Source organism: Anopheles stephensi, chromosome 2 (assembly GCF_013141755.1).
Source record: "Anopheles stephensi strain Indian chromosome 2, UCI_ANSTEP_V1.0, whole genome shotgun sequence".
NCBI classification, from domain to species: Eukaryota; Metazoa; Arthropoda; class Insecta; order Diptera; family Culicidae; genus Anopheles; species Anopheles stephensi.
Genome location: NC_050202.1, coordinates 61,873,596 through 61,889,195, shown reverse-complemented (window position 1 = coordinate 61,889,195; position 15,600 = coordinate 61,873,596). Strand labels below are relative to the sequence as shown.

Sequence of the window (15,600 nt, the reverse complement as noted above, 5' to 3'; positions counted from 1 at the left end):
TTGGACGAAAGCATATTTGTCATTGAGCCAAAGCCCGGGAAACCCTCCTATCGCACAATGGGACGCCTGTGGATGGCAGGTTTTCGGAGGTGCTCGAGGGGATAATCATGATTATTGTACTGTTTTCAGTGGTTCGGTGTCCGCGATCAGTGATGAACGGGTAGACCGAGAGTCGGGTCTCGGTTTCGATGCGTCAAATATGTTGATCGATTATGAGAGGAGGGATTATTGTGAACAACGTAAGGAAGTGATTGTCGTTTGGTGGTAAAGGAGAAATTAAACTGTCAGAAAATTCTTAATAAAAACACATTTTAATAACCAGCTAACCAGCCTTGTGTGTGTGGTCGGCTATGGACATAGTCAGCATGTCATTAACACATATCCAACGGACGGTTCGACGGATTTCCATACTAATGAAACTCGGTGACAGGGGCAAACATATTGTCGATAGGGCTTAACGTTGATTGGGTCGTCTTCAGGAGGTTACCGTGAGGAAAGAAATGTAAGGTTGGGTCCAATCAAGACACATAACCATTCGATTAATTCAGGTTGTAAGCTTTAAATACACAGCAGCCAGTTGTTGCATAAAACTGTCAAAATTGGTATGTAATATCCGATAAATTGCGCTGAAGTTATGATAAACTTTTAGGGTGTTTTTCAAACCTTTAGGCTGTTAAATATTTTTCTTATATTTTTTTGCTTATATTTTGAACAAATTAAGGAACAGTCCCCGGCTTAATAATTTTGCCTGTCAGTCGCTGCACGTTGTTTTTGTTTCGCAAGAGTACAGCCCTTCGCCCGGCATCGATGGCGCAAAGCTTTCATTAAGTCCTGCTTTCCCAGTCTTTAGAACCGTTGCGTGACTGAAATATTATATTAAAGCAGCAGCACGAAATCACCCGAATCTTCGGCACCTTCGTTATCGAGCCGAAATCGGGGGTGAATTTTTCGGTTATCAAAACAATTGCTCCAAGGCTGAGTTCGAGGGACTCTCACATCACTCAGCTGAGAGGACACAATGCTGAAGAGAAAAGAGAGCGAGAGGGTGAAACATCCGAGAGAGCGGCCATTTTATAGCAAATGGTGCAAGGACGCGTCGTAGTAAATCGGCTGGGTTTTTAGTACAAGAGCATCGTTCGGGGAACACGAGCGCGACCGGATGTTGACGGTCGGCCGGTATTACTCCCCGGGCAGCACGTCAAAACATGATGCCAGCAAGAAACGCGCTGGATCAGTTGTAAGTGAGCCGTTTTGCAGTAGAAAGCATTAAGGCTCGGTGCCGTGTGGCGTTCCGTGTGTGTTCCGATGTGATCCGTTCCGAGCACGATACGCGGTGGGTGGATGCGTTCCCAGCGTTGGGGATGCATCCGCTGGTGAATTATTTGTTTGTTTTTAAGTTTCTTGTGTATTTTTAATCTGGAAAGTGTTCATTTTATAATTATAGTCATCGAAAGTGTTCAAGCATTTCAAGCCGGCTTGAAAACCGCTCCTGCAAACATCAAGCATCGAACTTGGACATCAAGTCAGCTGACTTCAATGCTGGGTGGGTAAGTAATCCAAAGTGTTTTATAGGATGCATAATAACATCAGCAATACAACAAGCAATACATTGTTGAATAGCTTCATGAAGGGTAAAGTGTAACAATATCCCACACAGACGATAAGCTTTCCTCCTGATAGTTCCACCGGCAAAGGATAAGGAAACACGCTCCATTCTGCCAAAACATAATATCCACTGCAGTGAGCTATTAGCATACACATAATTATAATAAACACATAAAAATAATCACACACTGTCGTGCAGTCAGCCAGGGTGGTTCCGTTCGGGTTTTGTGGACCTCACACGCTAAACTGTCACAATCACAGTGCTCAGTTTAAATTACGACCCATAACATACTTTTCCCTGTTCTCTCTGCCACTGTACGCACCTGAACGTTACTCTAGCGGAGAAATGAACACAGAAAGCTCTTAAAAATGTGCCCATAAAAAGTATTATCCGCATCAGTTAGTAGGTTGGGAAAAAGTGTCACGTAAATGGGAAGCAATTTTCTTACCTCACGGTCAGGAGTTTGCGGTTCGTTTTTTTTTGTTGCTCTTCCTGTACAGAATTTAGCACAATTAAAGAATACAAGCAACTAATAGCATTATTAGGTGAAAGTGGGTTAAGGTGAGCTGGACAAAGAAAGGAGCAATTGGAAGCAAAAAGAAAAAAAGCAATGGCTCAGGTTGAAGGACCCCATTTTAACGGGCATTTCTTTTCCTCGTTAGAAAAGGTAAAACTGTTGATTGCGTGTTTGGCGCTTTTTTAAGGTAAGAAAAAAGTTGAAGAAGTTCCAAACGGACACGGCCCTGCAATCAAACATTAAACGAAAGTGTCCATTATTAGTGACAAGCTTTAACGGGCTTTCCAGGAATCGAGAAATTAACAGGGGGAAAAAAGGCGAAGTGAAAATCAATTCCGGCACCGGTCCAAGTTGGGCTCAAACGATGAAAAAGTCTTAACTTTTAATGAAACGGTCAATAAAGAGCAATCAGGGACGGATGAAAGGAAAAACCAGATGGACAACGCAACCCGCGGCTTTCTTTCCCCGCCCTGGATCGGTAGCATATTGAGGCTCAGTTGCCGGTAGCAACACCACCACCAAGAACGTATTCAAGTCCCACGGGTGATGATGAGCATGATGATGCTAGAACGTGTCAAACAAATTACCCTTTTTCTACGCCAGACCATAGGCCATTAATCAATAGAATCGTGAAAAGAGCGGGAAGAATCTTCTTTTTGTTTTGATTCGCTTTTTTTATTGATTTTATATAACGAAGCAAATGCTCATCAAGGCCAAAAGGTCATCGATGAAAGATGGTCGACCGGAGCAGGTTTCCAGAAGAAAAGAGGATGAGCGACCAACACCGATGAAAAGGTCGTAGGCCGTACCGAGACCAGAATCCGGTTTGAATCTTTCCCTCCCGAGAGGGTTAATTTTGGAGAGTCCTAAGAAAATGGATTCGTTCTTTACATTTTCTCCCCTGTTTTTTTGTTTGTGTATTTGTGTCTGATTCTGACCATTTTGTCGTTCATCAAATATTGTTTGGTCCGCCATTTTTTTTTAACATGGCCATCAGTTGTGCAAATATTGACAGAATGTTGTCAAAAGGAAAGGGATTGGGGTTTTTTTCCGGCGTCCTTCAAAAAACGCATCAGTCAGCCGGAACCGATAAGCAAACGATAAGAGAGCTTTATTGATGAAGGTTCAAAATAAAGTTAAAAATAAAACTGCTACACAAACGATCGGGTGTGGGCTGTTTTTTTTTTGTTACACCCTCTTGCACTTGTTTGTACACAAATAAACAGGCTTATTTGACAAGTCCTACTCGCTGGTCGGAAATGCGCCATTTTGATCGGCTTCAAAATAGCACATAATTTATTAGCCCGATATTGGATTTCTAGCTCACGAACGACGGCGGAAAACGGTTGCCGAAAAACTGGCTGCAAATATTTGATCCCACCGTCTCAGGGATCTCAGGGAGCAGGATCAAACTGGTGCGCCACGCAGAGGAGAACACACCAAGAAACCGAACCGGAATGGCGGGAATCGGAAACCGGAATCAACAACATCGAATTCGCACACATCCGTGCTCGATCCACTTTCACCGGACGCACCCATCGGAAAGGTCCTTACGGCAGAGTCGGCGATGAATAATAGATTTCTCAATTTCGAAAAGCTTTGCGTGATTATCAATCTCATCTCGAGTGTCGTCCCGGTGAACTTGACAGGGAGCGGAGAGGAGACCGAGCGAGAGTACAACGAGATATCCGCCAACATCCAGTAAAGCATTCCAGGGCTACAAACGACAAACAAGCACGTGGTGTGTGTGTGTGCTTTGGAAGGTGAAAATGAATTACAACCAAATTTTCATCAATCATTCAGCGCGAGTGCGTCAGGCAGTGGATCGGGGGATATCGCGAGCAAGGGAGCGAGACACGGTACTGTGCACAACCCCACCGAAGGGAAGGATTATTGTACTGCAGTGTGATGAGATGTCTTTTACACACCGCCCGACAGAGGGTCGGCTGTTTGTCTCAATTTGGGAATGTCATTGGATTTAATTTGGTGTACATTTAAATGAATTTTTAACGCTACTTTATTTTCCTACCATGAAAGATGGAGTTTGTACTTATGGGGACATAAAATCGGGGTGAGCTCATGGTTACGTTTCAACCAAGATCTTCCAGAAAGGAAATTAGGGCTAAGCTGAGCTTTGATTTGATATACAATCTGGAATTGCTTAAGATGGAAGAGGCTTTAGATGAGGGAGTTCCAGTCAAAATATGTATAGGCCTCTCTGTGTGGCGTCCCGGTGGTAGAAACGACAGCAGCGCCGTTCGTCACACAGAAGGACCGGGGATCGATTTCCTTCCGGACCGTCTAGCCGTATTGGATATTGTCGAGAAAGCATATGCCTCTTGAATGAACTCCATCCATATGATGTTGTCTGGTTATTAACTAAAACTAAAACAGGTTCCCAAAACTTCCCATTTTTAATTTCAAGCTCTCAAAATTATTACGTGAGGCTCATAGTCACATATGAACCACTCCTCTTCAAAGCAATTTTAAATTTTCTGAGAGACTTTGAACAACGAAGTATACAGTTTGCTTCAGTAGAAACCTCCAGTTGATAGAAAAATCATCATTCCGGTCTACTCAGGATTGACCTCCCATGCTGACACAGGGCTAGATACCAATCCGCTTTCAGCATTGATGACTCCCACTGTTTCTAGGAACAATTTTGAAGGGGTTTCCCATTTCCCTTAGATCTTATAGAAGGGATAGAGGTTTCAAAAACATATTCCTGGAACTGTTATGTGATTATGCCAACTGATGCGTTACAGGGCGAAACGGAAGCAGCTGCAGACTTGCCTTAAAACATGTATAAACTCGCCGGTCGCTAGTAGTACGAGTACGCTCGACTAAGCTACGAGTGATGCTGAGAGCTGAACACGTACATTATAGACGAGACAGAACCCATCCATATATTGTGTGATGCTGTTGGGAATTATTTACAAACCATTGCCTGTGGGATGGTTGGTTCTGCTTGCTTTCCCTTTAAGTCAGCCCCGTGATCATAGCGTTTGAATTGCCACTCACCAAAACACACATACACACTGGTTCAGCATCGTTGTGAGCTTCCTGTATCTTCCTGGAAGCAGGATACTACACTTACGGGAGTTGGAAAAATATTTCGTCATCCCTTAGGGGGGGAGCAGGCATCAGCCAGCAAACATCAATAGTGTTACGATCCTACATTTAGTAGTAGCGATGATGAGAGGCCAGCATGATAAGAAGGATGCGGTTATGTATCAATTCTGGCAGGGGTTTTTTGGAGCATATCGGGAACCCCGGTGCCTCACGCTCCAGTTGCTTGCTGTGAGCTATCAATACGCCAACACGAAAGGGCAATGATTGATGGGAGTGATGGTTGACTGCTGACACCTGTGCGTTGTGGATCCCGCAAAACAGTCAAGTCAGGTTCTAGCCGATGATCCCCCCCTCCGAAATGTGTCAAGTGATTCAGCACTCTTCAGTAGCACGAGCGTCACTCACCTTTTACCATCCGCCCGACTACTCCGGCGGCCGATAATGAAGAGGTAACAAAGCGTGTGTTCGGTACGCCATCGAAAACGTCCACTCCAGAACCGTGGACCAGATAGTAAAGCGCACGCAGGCACATTTTCCTAGAACAATTCCGTGATAAAGATTGATCGTTCGCGTAGGGCGTTCTGCGCGCTAATAAAGTGGCTTGACAACCAGCACCAGCAGAGGTTGAAATCCTTTCTTGAAAAGCCGACCAAAATACCTCTTCACAACACGTACACACTGACGCATTATGACACTCTCAGGACGGGGACGTAGACAACTGACGCTGGGCGCGTTTAATGCGCATCGCATAATAAATCCTTCCTGTAATCGCAAGATGTCGGTATGGCAAGCAATGCGTTCGAGAGTGGTATGTCCTCTGCCCAAGATGGTTTATGGCCCAAAATTACACCGAACGCCTCATATTCACAATCCATCATACGAGCCTCTTGAGGATGTTTGAGCCACTTTTGCTCCGTTGCCACCGTTGGGGAATGCCTTGACACAGCAGGGAGCCGGCACGAGCCAAGTCTAGGGTCGAGTTAGGGGTAAAGTATTCTCATTATCCTTCCGCTAGCCGGGCATTCAAAGAGCGGCCTCCGTCGTGTTGGGGCTTTGTTGTGTTGTTTCCTTGCCGAGCTTCTGTCCCTAGTCCCAGTCTGCGTCGTCGTTGGTTGATGTTGGCGTTTTACATAGAATTACTAATGACAGCAGCAAGCACACCACTAGTATACCAACAAACAAGGACTCTCGCGCCTTACCGTAAGCCCCACGGCTTTTGTGCCGCGCATGTTTGGTGAGGAGATTTTAAATTAAGCACGAAAAAGACAAAACACTGGCAGGCTGACGGCAGAGGTATGGAAGCCAAGCAGGTTGATGAGAGGGTGGGGGAGACCTTTTGGGAGATATTCTGGTGTGAGTGTGTACAGTTTAGTGACACCAGGAAAGAGGCTAGGCACTGGCATAGCAGAACGACAGAGGGAACGTTCTCCGTTCCAAATCTTTGCTTGATTACAGGCAGAGGAACTTTTAAAGCCTCTATTTTGGCCATCCACCCCAGAGCTGTTAGTCGAGGGTGCGGCTGCGATGGCTGGAGTAGGCTACCATCTCCTTCCCCAATAATCGCACATACACCCCCAAAAACACAAACACACACACACACACAAAAGTCATCCGGTTTTATCTCAACTTTTGAAATGTGAAAATAATGAATGGAACAACCGGCGACGATAAGGATCTTTGTCCTTATTGCTTCCCTTTCCCTTTCGGTTCCGGGCCAATCCTCCTCCTCTCCGCCCCACTACAGGTAAAGCAATTCAGCACCGGAAAAGGAAGGACGGAAAAGGCAAAATTGTTGGAAGCCTCGGCAGCGTGTGCAGAATGTTTGGTCGAGACAGCCAGTTAAATGAAACTGGGCAGATGCCTACAATGGTGGGAGCCACCGCTTATGGGAAGTAAAAATTGGACGAGTCCTTTTGGGGCGACGGATTTTGCCAAAGGTGTGGGCTCGCAGGTCTAGATTCCAGCCGTTGATGGCGTTGAAAGGCGGGTTTAGTGTTTGGTTGCATTGTTTGTTCGCTGCTCTGTGACAAGAATTTTCCATTCATTGTTTTGAGGGTGCGCGTGGCTGTGAGAAGAGAGATCACTGACACATACAAATGTTCATACAAAACGTCACACCAACACTAGCGTAGAAAGGTTTTTCAGAATGCTTTTACCATGCTGCAATTGACAATGCTCCTTTGAGAAGCTGGGAATGAACATTCCGGAGTGAATAAAGATTACAAAGAAAGATTTCTTAGAGCTTGCAATGGCCACCGGCCTTCAAAGAAGTATTTCTGTTGTAAGCTTTTGTTAAGTTCTCACCATGAAATTCTTAGTAGTAATACGTGGCTCGGTCTTACTAGATAGTTACTTGTCCTTTGAATCGTTTTCAAGCAAATAGCCCTCAATAAAGACAATTTGTGATGCAATTTCAATAAACAATGTGCCACCACTTCTCAGAACCTCCCTGATGCATCTCCACATTGTGACTCTGGAATGAGAGGGAGCGAGTGAAAAACTCCCCCCCTAAAGATAAGTGGCACGTGTGAATGGGCAGTAAATCGAAGCCCAGTGTCCGATGGGTTTAATTTATGGGCCCAGGAAAGAAGACCCTCTCTCCCAAGCCCAAGCCCCGCGGAGGCCATCCCTCCGGGTGGAGGTTGCTGTATGTAAATTGCTTGCAATTACTTCGTGCTAGGATATGTAAATCAGGATCCTTGGGGCAGTATTTCTTCCGTTAACTCGGTTTCGGTTCTCGTGCCGGTGGCTTAATCGAAACCATTTCGGCTATCGAGTGGGTGATTGCATGCCGAGCTAACATCAACCTGACTGTGGGAGCTTTTTTGTTATGGAAGAGCTTTAGTAAGAGATGACCATATTTTTTAACTGAGAAAATTAATGTTAAATTTAAAGGATAAGAACAATTTTCAGAATCTATTTTGAATATGCTCAGTAAAATGTCTTAGCTACAGCCTATTAAGTGTTTTTAGGCTTTAAAGCTCTACACGACGAGTATGGCTCGCTAAGGATAATGTAGATGAAAATTTAGACTTCAAAAACCTTCCACTTGACTTTGTTGGGATATATCAAGGTTCGGTGAAAGAGTTTGGTTTCGTGAACTCTCCTATACTAGTCCACGACTATGATACACGATCAACAATTCTCTCAGTAGTATTCGTACCAGCAACCCATAGGCCATACGTCCTTTCTTTATTCCTTGGACGAGGTGATTTTACCACAGTTCTTTTTTCGTATGTTATTCGTTTCCATTTGCAAATATCTCTCTTCCTAATGTAATTCTTTTCTTTGTAAACGAACGCAGGAAAAAAAAACGAGTAAACTCCCTCGGCCCTGAGAGATTTCCTGATAGTCTGATGTAACTTTCAACTTAAAAAATAACATAGATCTTCGCATTGCGCACGAGACGGTGGCCTTTCTGTTGCAGTTTACTATGTAAATATTAACACACACACACATTCACCGGGGCTTCCAATTACATTTTACCCCGCATTTTACCAAGCGCCCGATGCAGTACTTCATCAGTATCACGTTTCTTGACTCGCTGCACAGTCTTTCCGGCTGGCTTGCGTCAGTGCAAAAGCAGGAAATGGGCAGTTGACAAATGTGAAGGGTTTTGTGATGGGTTTTCTCCGCCCTGCCAGCACCAGAACCGGAGAGCGAGAAAGAGAGTGATGAATATTTGTTTGATATTTTAAATGAATATACAGCGTAACATACGCTTCCGCAATGCAAAAAGACGAACGGAGTGCTAGGGGGAGGCGCGGGCAGGTCCGTGCTTTTTTCCGTTTTGTTTTAAAATTGAATTCTTTCCCAAAGCCGTGTCTGTCTGCGGGCAATCCCACCGTAACTACGGTGATGGGTTCAAAGGGAAACATTTTTATATTTGTTTCGAGCTGGTTTCTTTGCTTAACCAGAGGGGGTTAAGGTAGGGTGTGTGTGTGTGTGTTTGTGTGTCCTTTACGGGATGAAAATTGTTTGCTTTGTGTAACGTCCCCAATAGTCTCCGATGGCCGCCGAGTTTGCGGTTCTAATTATCATATAGATTGAATGGAAGGATCAAACGGGAATAAAAGGGGAAGGGATAATTGTAAGATAACGTTAGAGTATATTTTTTCCTACGAAATACACCCTTTTAAGCTAAACGGTTTATTTAAGTTTGTTCTCTTTTTGTGAAAATTTTACCTTCCTTTAAAAAACCTTAAACAAAAAATCCTTAAAACTTCCAGCAGAAGTAATTCAAAATAATGGAGTCAGTCAATTGTTTGGGGAAGCATTATCCTCAAAGCACTCAAAGCCAAGCGACACTGTACCAAGCGACGTTAAAAAAAGCCACGAGAATTCTTTATGGCATCGAAACATTACATCATAACAATTTAGAGCTAAAATATGTGAAGTGTTTTCCGACCGTCTGCGAAACGGAAGTGAAGTTATCATTTGCAGTTAATTCTTACGGTGGCTTGACACGAACAGGTACTTTCCCACGGAAGGAGTCAAGTGTGAGTTTGTTTGCTTGTGTTCTACCGTATAAAAAATAGCTTTCCCAAGGAGCTAGGTGGAACTAGAAGCAAAAAAAAAAAATCGACTACTGAAAGTACGACTATTGAAACAAGGAATCACGTATAGAGAACCTAACTTATCCTAATCCTATTTTTATTTGTACTAAGCTCTCTATGTTTCCTGTATCGAAAACTTACCTCGTACTTGTTGGTGGTTTTCTTGCTCTCCCTTTTCGGGTGTCCACCCTAATGTGAAGAGATATTTGTCACCACCACCCACACTGGGGCGAGTGGATCGTATTTCAAATTAGTGCTCACAACAAAATCCCCAGCAACCGAATGACATGTTGCGCGTTGACTAATTAAACAAACAGCCTTCCACGCCACCATCCGGGATGGATGCCGCCTGCCTGGTGGAACAACCAGATTAGACAAAAGTCCATACCATCATAGTGCATTTGCTAATTAAACCGAGTGATGTTGATTTTTCCACTTTTTCCCTCTCACCTATATGTGTATGTGTTGTACGTTTTCCCGTACGAGTGATACGGTTGGTTGTGATCTTAGCTTCGAATCACAGCGATCTGCAAAAAAAAAGGAATGTGGAAGATTTTTGTTACATTTTGTTAGGGAAATTTTATTCCTTTAATTTTGCTTAATTAAAGGCTCATTTTATAAACGATCTAACGGATGATCAAAACACGTTAAAAATGTTAGTAAAATAAGTATCGGTTTTGAAAACTACTTTAAAACGCTTCCAATCAGCAGCGGTATAATTGGCTGATTAAAACTTTCCCTGCAGCAACGAGATTTGTGAAGGATAGCATTAAAATTTACTAGTGAAATAACTTTACGAATTCTGGAAACAGTCTCAGGGCGCTAGAGCAAACTTTTTGTTTTCCCTTCCTCATTTCATTAATTGGCAATTTTGATAACTCGCATCAATGTGTCCAGCGACGCTAAGCTATTGCTTATTCGGATGATAGCGACCCTTTCATTGCTCGAAAAATAAGGATGTTTGGATGGAACTGTTGTTTACACAACAGGTTGTGGAAAACATGGGGTTGTGATATAGGGTAGAGATTGTGGAAGGAACGAGGTTCAAATCCCATCAAGACCGCCTTCCTTTACGTAGGGCTGATTACTTTGCTACGGGTAAAATTAAGTGAAAGAAGGCCTAAACCTCTTGAAGTTGTAGTGCCAAGGAAGAAGATGAAGAAACATTAATTATTAATATTAAATCTTTGAGTTTGTTATAAAAATTAAAATATATGAAAAACTGGTATTTCAATAAAATAAGTTTCTATGTAACGCGGCTTTTACTAGTGTTTACTGCGCTTATAAATTATAATTTCATAATTGTTTGCCTTTCAAATCTGTTGAACTAGATTTTCAAACGAGATATTAATTATAACTAAATCTACTAATAATAATTGCCATTTATTTTAGAGGAAGTTCATGGATTTGACAATAAGAGATCAATTTAATTAGCCAACATTTCTAGTGAATCGAACTGGCCTTATAACACATTTAGGTTGATCGATTAAATATTTGCTTCACCGTTATATAAAATCACGATGCCGAACTGAACGTTTACGATGGCAATTTGACAGTTCTAAAAAACAATTCAGACGTTTTAATCGATGAATAGCGATTCTTTGGTTAAGAAAACCCTATAATACAAGGTTTTGATTCATACAACGCATAGGGGAATTTTGTAAACGGATAGAAGAATATTAAATGGAACCTTGTATACAGTTAGGAGAAATTGACAGTATGACCGGGTTTTACTAAAGGCTTGGAGAAAAATCCTTAGCGGATTGAAAAGTTCCATAGCTGACTTGCAAGCATCCACCTCATGAATGATTCCCACAAAATGATGGAAGAGTTGCAATTTGAATTCTTCCATTATCCATTTGATGCATTTCCCTCGGTGATAAAACACTTCCCTTATACATATTGAAAGCGTAAATAATTTTCCAAAAAGTTGAAGATATTTTCTAATGTATGAGATATGTCTCGGGACCTCTTTCTAAGATTTGTTTATATATCTCCTTCTTAAGAATTGAATCATTCGAGCATAGCGATTTCCCGCAATCGCAACACACAAGTTCAAATTACCGATTGTTGGGAAATCATTACAGGTACGTAAGTAACATATTCACCTCATACGACATTCGAAAATTCGATCTGTTTTTCTTCTGGAACTAAACTCAAACTGGTACTGGAGATGAAGCACAAAAAACCCCCCCCCACGTCTAATGTAATGAATTCTGCCTAAAGCAAATCTACCATCACATTCGTTCCGATTCCGAGTAGAAAACAAAGCTACACCGACAAGCTCAGGGTGGGGGGCGGACCAATAAAGCCCGGCAGGTATCCGGACGTCGGTTCGGAAGAGTATGTTTTACTTTTCACGACATCCTGGCTCGCTCTTGCTTCAATGTTTGTTTGTTTTAGCTTTAAATGTCAACAAAAAGCACTGGGTTCTCTTTGGATCGTATGAAGAAAAACAGGGAGAAAATGTAGACAAAAAAAAACTCCCCTCCGATACTCACGTGTGCCCCATAACCGGTGGCTTTGAAAGAGGACACAGAGGACATACGCGTGTATGTAAATGCATTTAAAATTGATGTGAGAGAAGGAAACCTGCGTAAGGCATACGTGTCTGTCTTCATCCGAGTGTTCTTCGCTTTGGGAAGTTGCTTGCTTGTACCACCAGCACCATCCATCTTTATCAAGCAGATTTTTAGGAATCGTTTTTATCATCTTTTTGCGGTTCATTAAGTTTCAGCTCTCTCTCTCTGCTGGTGATGACGATGAAGCATAGAGAAGGGATTGAGGCGGGAAGATTCCGACAAATCGCAAACTTAGATCTCGCTTATCGATCCCCGGTGATCTCGTACGCGATGTTGTGGCTCTTGTTGTTCAACGTGCTGCAGCATTTCAGGCGCGTGTATCCACGGCATGGAAGGATGGGGATGGCTTTCCGTTCCGGGAAAGCGCTCGCCGTACAATCGGGAGTGGATGTCGCTTTATCGCTCCGTTTTGTCTGCTCCGTCTTCTCGCTCGCTGTCCCATGTTTATGCATTCGACAGGTCGTTTTCGGTTTCGGCAGGCGCACGTCAATATGTAGATTAATGTTGATTTTGAATAATTTACTAAACCGAAGCACAGCACCGACTGTGGTTGCGGAAGTAATTTTGGACGCGCGTTTTACCTTCGGGTTGAGATCAGGACCGTTTTATTATGGTTTAACTCGTCGTTCGAGCGGCTGTCAGTCGATTTCTAAATGACAGCGGAACGGAAATTGGATGGGACAGGAAGAATTGGCATGCGATGCGCTAAACGAGCGCAAATCTTTTCCAAAACGGAAGCAACCGCAAAACAGATGCCTGATCAGGGATGGTATGATTAACGGACGAGAAATGGAACCACTCCTGGTAGGATATAATGAGCTTGGCGTTGAGGGGCGTAGTCAGTGTATTTGCAATAAGTTTGTTTCTTGTAATAATCATATCACAAACTTCTATTATACTCTTACACCTACTTTTCATCTACTGTTTACCTTCCGAGGTCCTGGATGCTTGGCATGTACCAAGGAACAAGGACATCCCAAGCAAGAATAGGTACAAGAATTCAATTTGCAGTAATGTTTTGGAGCCAGCATTATATGCAAATCATCATCTCGGCCTTGTTTAGCTACAGAGGCTTTTCCCAGTGTTTTCCTGCACCAATTTCAATTCACGAAATGTCTTGCCGATGATGAGAACGGCATCGGTGCTCAGGAATAAAAAAAAAAACCCATGGCAAGATCACATTGCTGACGAAAACTGTCACCTGTCTGGTGCAGGCATCCGAGGAGCGGAAATTATGTTTCCGCAAAAGTTTTTCCTCCTTTGCCGGCAAAGCAGTTGGTTCGTTGATCTTGATGCCATATTTCCGGCAGGTTTTTTGGTGGGGGCAAACGTGTGTGTTCCTATTCAACGTGTGAGAGTTGCTGTTGAGCTTACTTCCTCCCTATACACATGCAGCTATCAGATGAGATAAACCATTCCTAAACCGTTGTCGACGTCGCTGCTGCCTTTCGTTTTTTTCTGTTCTTGCCTTATTCTCATGTGGTTCTTTCTTCTTCCCAGTTCCAGGATATTTGCTGTGAATCGCATTCCATGGCGCTGGCTCACGCGAGTAGCATCAGCATGGAAGCGAGCATCCAGACGCAAGACATCGGGCCGCATCAAGGAAGGTTGAAGGACTCGGGGACTCGGCCGGCGTATGCAGGCTAGAAGCACCCGAACTTTGGCTGATCCCAGGACGAGATGAAGCTGTCAGTATTAATCAGCCAGCCGAGGCCGGCGCTAACCGTAAAATATCTTCTGCAGGAGGGCGCAGTGCCCTGCTTCCGTAGGTAGGAAAGCCGGTGGAAATATCTCGCCCATTTGTTAGTCGCATCTTTCAGGCACCTTAGTGTGTAGGACGCTGTACTGTAATGCTGCTGGAGCAAACAAATTCGGAAAGCCAGTATCCACTGTAAATTTGCAACAAGAAAAAAAAACCGTTTCACAACACAACGAACTTACCGCGGGACATCCGTCCGGTGGACGGAACTTAGGAATAGGTTCCGGACGCTCCCCCTCCCTAGGATGTACCGTGGGCTTAGAGCCGTGCTAGTAGTAGTAAGAACCCATTATTCCATCTTTCTATCGCTTTCGGTGTGCATGCTCAACGGAATACTGTAGCGTAAGGTAAATAAATGTCTAATTATGCCAAATGAAGGATGAGTCCTTTACTTGCTTTATGAAGCTCTACACTATTTCTATTATAATTTCGAAAGAAACTATCTCCAGGCAAAATATCCGCATCCTGTATGATCCAAGGTAACGACGCCCACCTAAACCAGATAAGGAATCCTTACTCAATATCGATCCAAGCTCAATTATTTCATCCATGATGTCCATGACTCCCGAAAAGGTGGGAAACCACATCCCACCAGCAACGTGAGCAGTGCTGGAGTTAATTATTGATCGATTTTCGCTCCGTTTAAATGAAGCATTACAAACACGGGAGCAAAAACACGTGCAGCGTGTGGAAAATGAAGGGAAAGCACCCACGCCAGCCCGCGCAGCTTGGCGAAGGATGGCAAGAAATCAACGATTAATTAATCCAATCAATTTCCCTCATGCAAGGTTGGGTTGGGGGCCATCGCGCGCTCGTAGATGCAGCTGTCAAGAGTTTCCGCTCGTAAGGACGTTGGACCAGCGTGCACCACAGAGCACCAAGATGGCGAAACTTTTCCAACCAGCTCAAGGCCAATGCGGTGTGTCCTTGTTCCTTCTCTTCAGCGGGATATTTGTGGGTCTATGCGTGTGTGTGTGTTACCCAGCAAAAAGGGATTATTATCGGAAAATGTGTCACCTAGCCCTGCCTGACGGATTGGAAAGATGGTGTCGCGCGTTCTTGTCAATCGGGAAAGAGAAACCTCAGCCGGATGAGTGCGGTGGCGTATTGAAAATTTGAGCCGGATAATGAAAAATCAATTACACGCTCAATTAACTGTGCGTACCCCCAAAAACTCGACTCGAGGGCGAGGGCTTCGTTACACCTCATCCGGGGACTCGTGTGCTCAGGTAACAGGTTACGAAAATCCGAATTGTAATGGGCGTCGAGTGTGTTGGAATTTTGCGTGGCGATGGGGCTTTGATGTTTTGTATAATGGGAGTTGCGTTAAATTATTTGAAGTGTTGTGCTGCGAAAGTAAATTAAGGTGTAAATGGAGGTGTTGGATGTGTCCTTAAAAAGGGAAGATCTTTTGTACGTGGAAGATTGCTTTTTTGGGGGTGTAAGATTTGAGCCAGGATAACTTCTTGACGGCAGTAAAGCGCGTCACGAAGTTATTGGAACAGTTG

General features: G+C 43.7%; 1 long non-coding RNA gene across 1 annotated transcript; it reads left to right on the top strand.

The window, feature by feature from the left end:
- The first annotated feature begins 1,120 nt into the window (after positions 1 to 1,120).
- On the top strand, positions 1,121 to 14,496 carry LOC118506594. The gene is made up of 2 exons (XR_004905521.1): positions 1,121 to 1,547; positions 13,834 to 14,496. It is a non-coding gene; the product is annotated as an uncharacterized LOC118506594 (long non-coding RNA).
- The last annotated feature ends 1,104 nt before the right edge of the window (positions 14,497 to 15,600 follow it).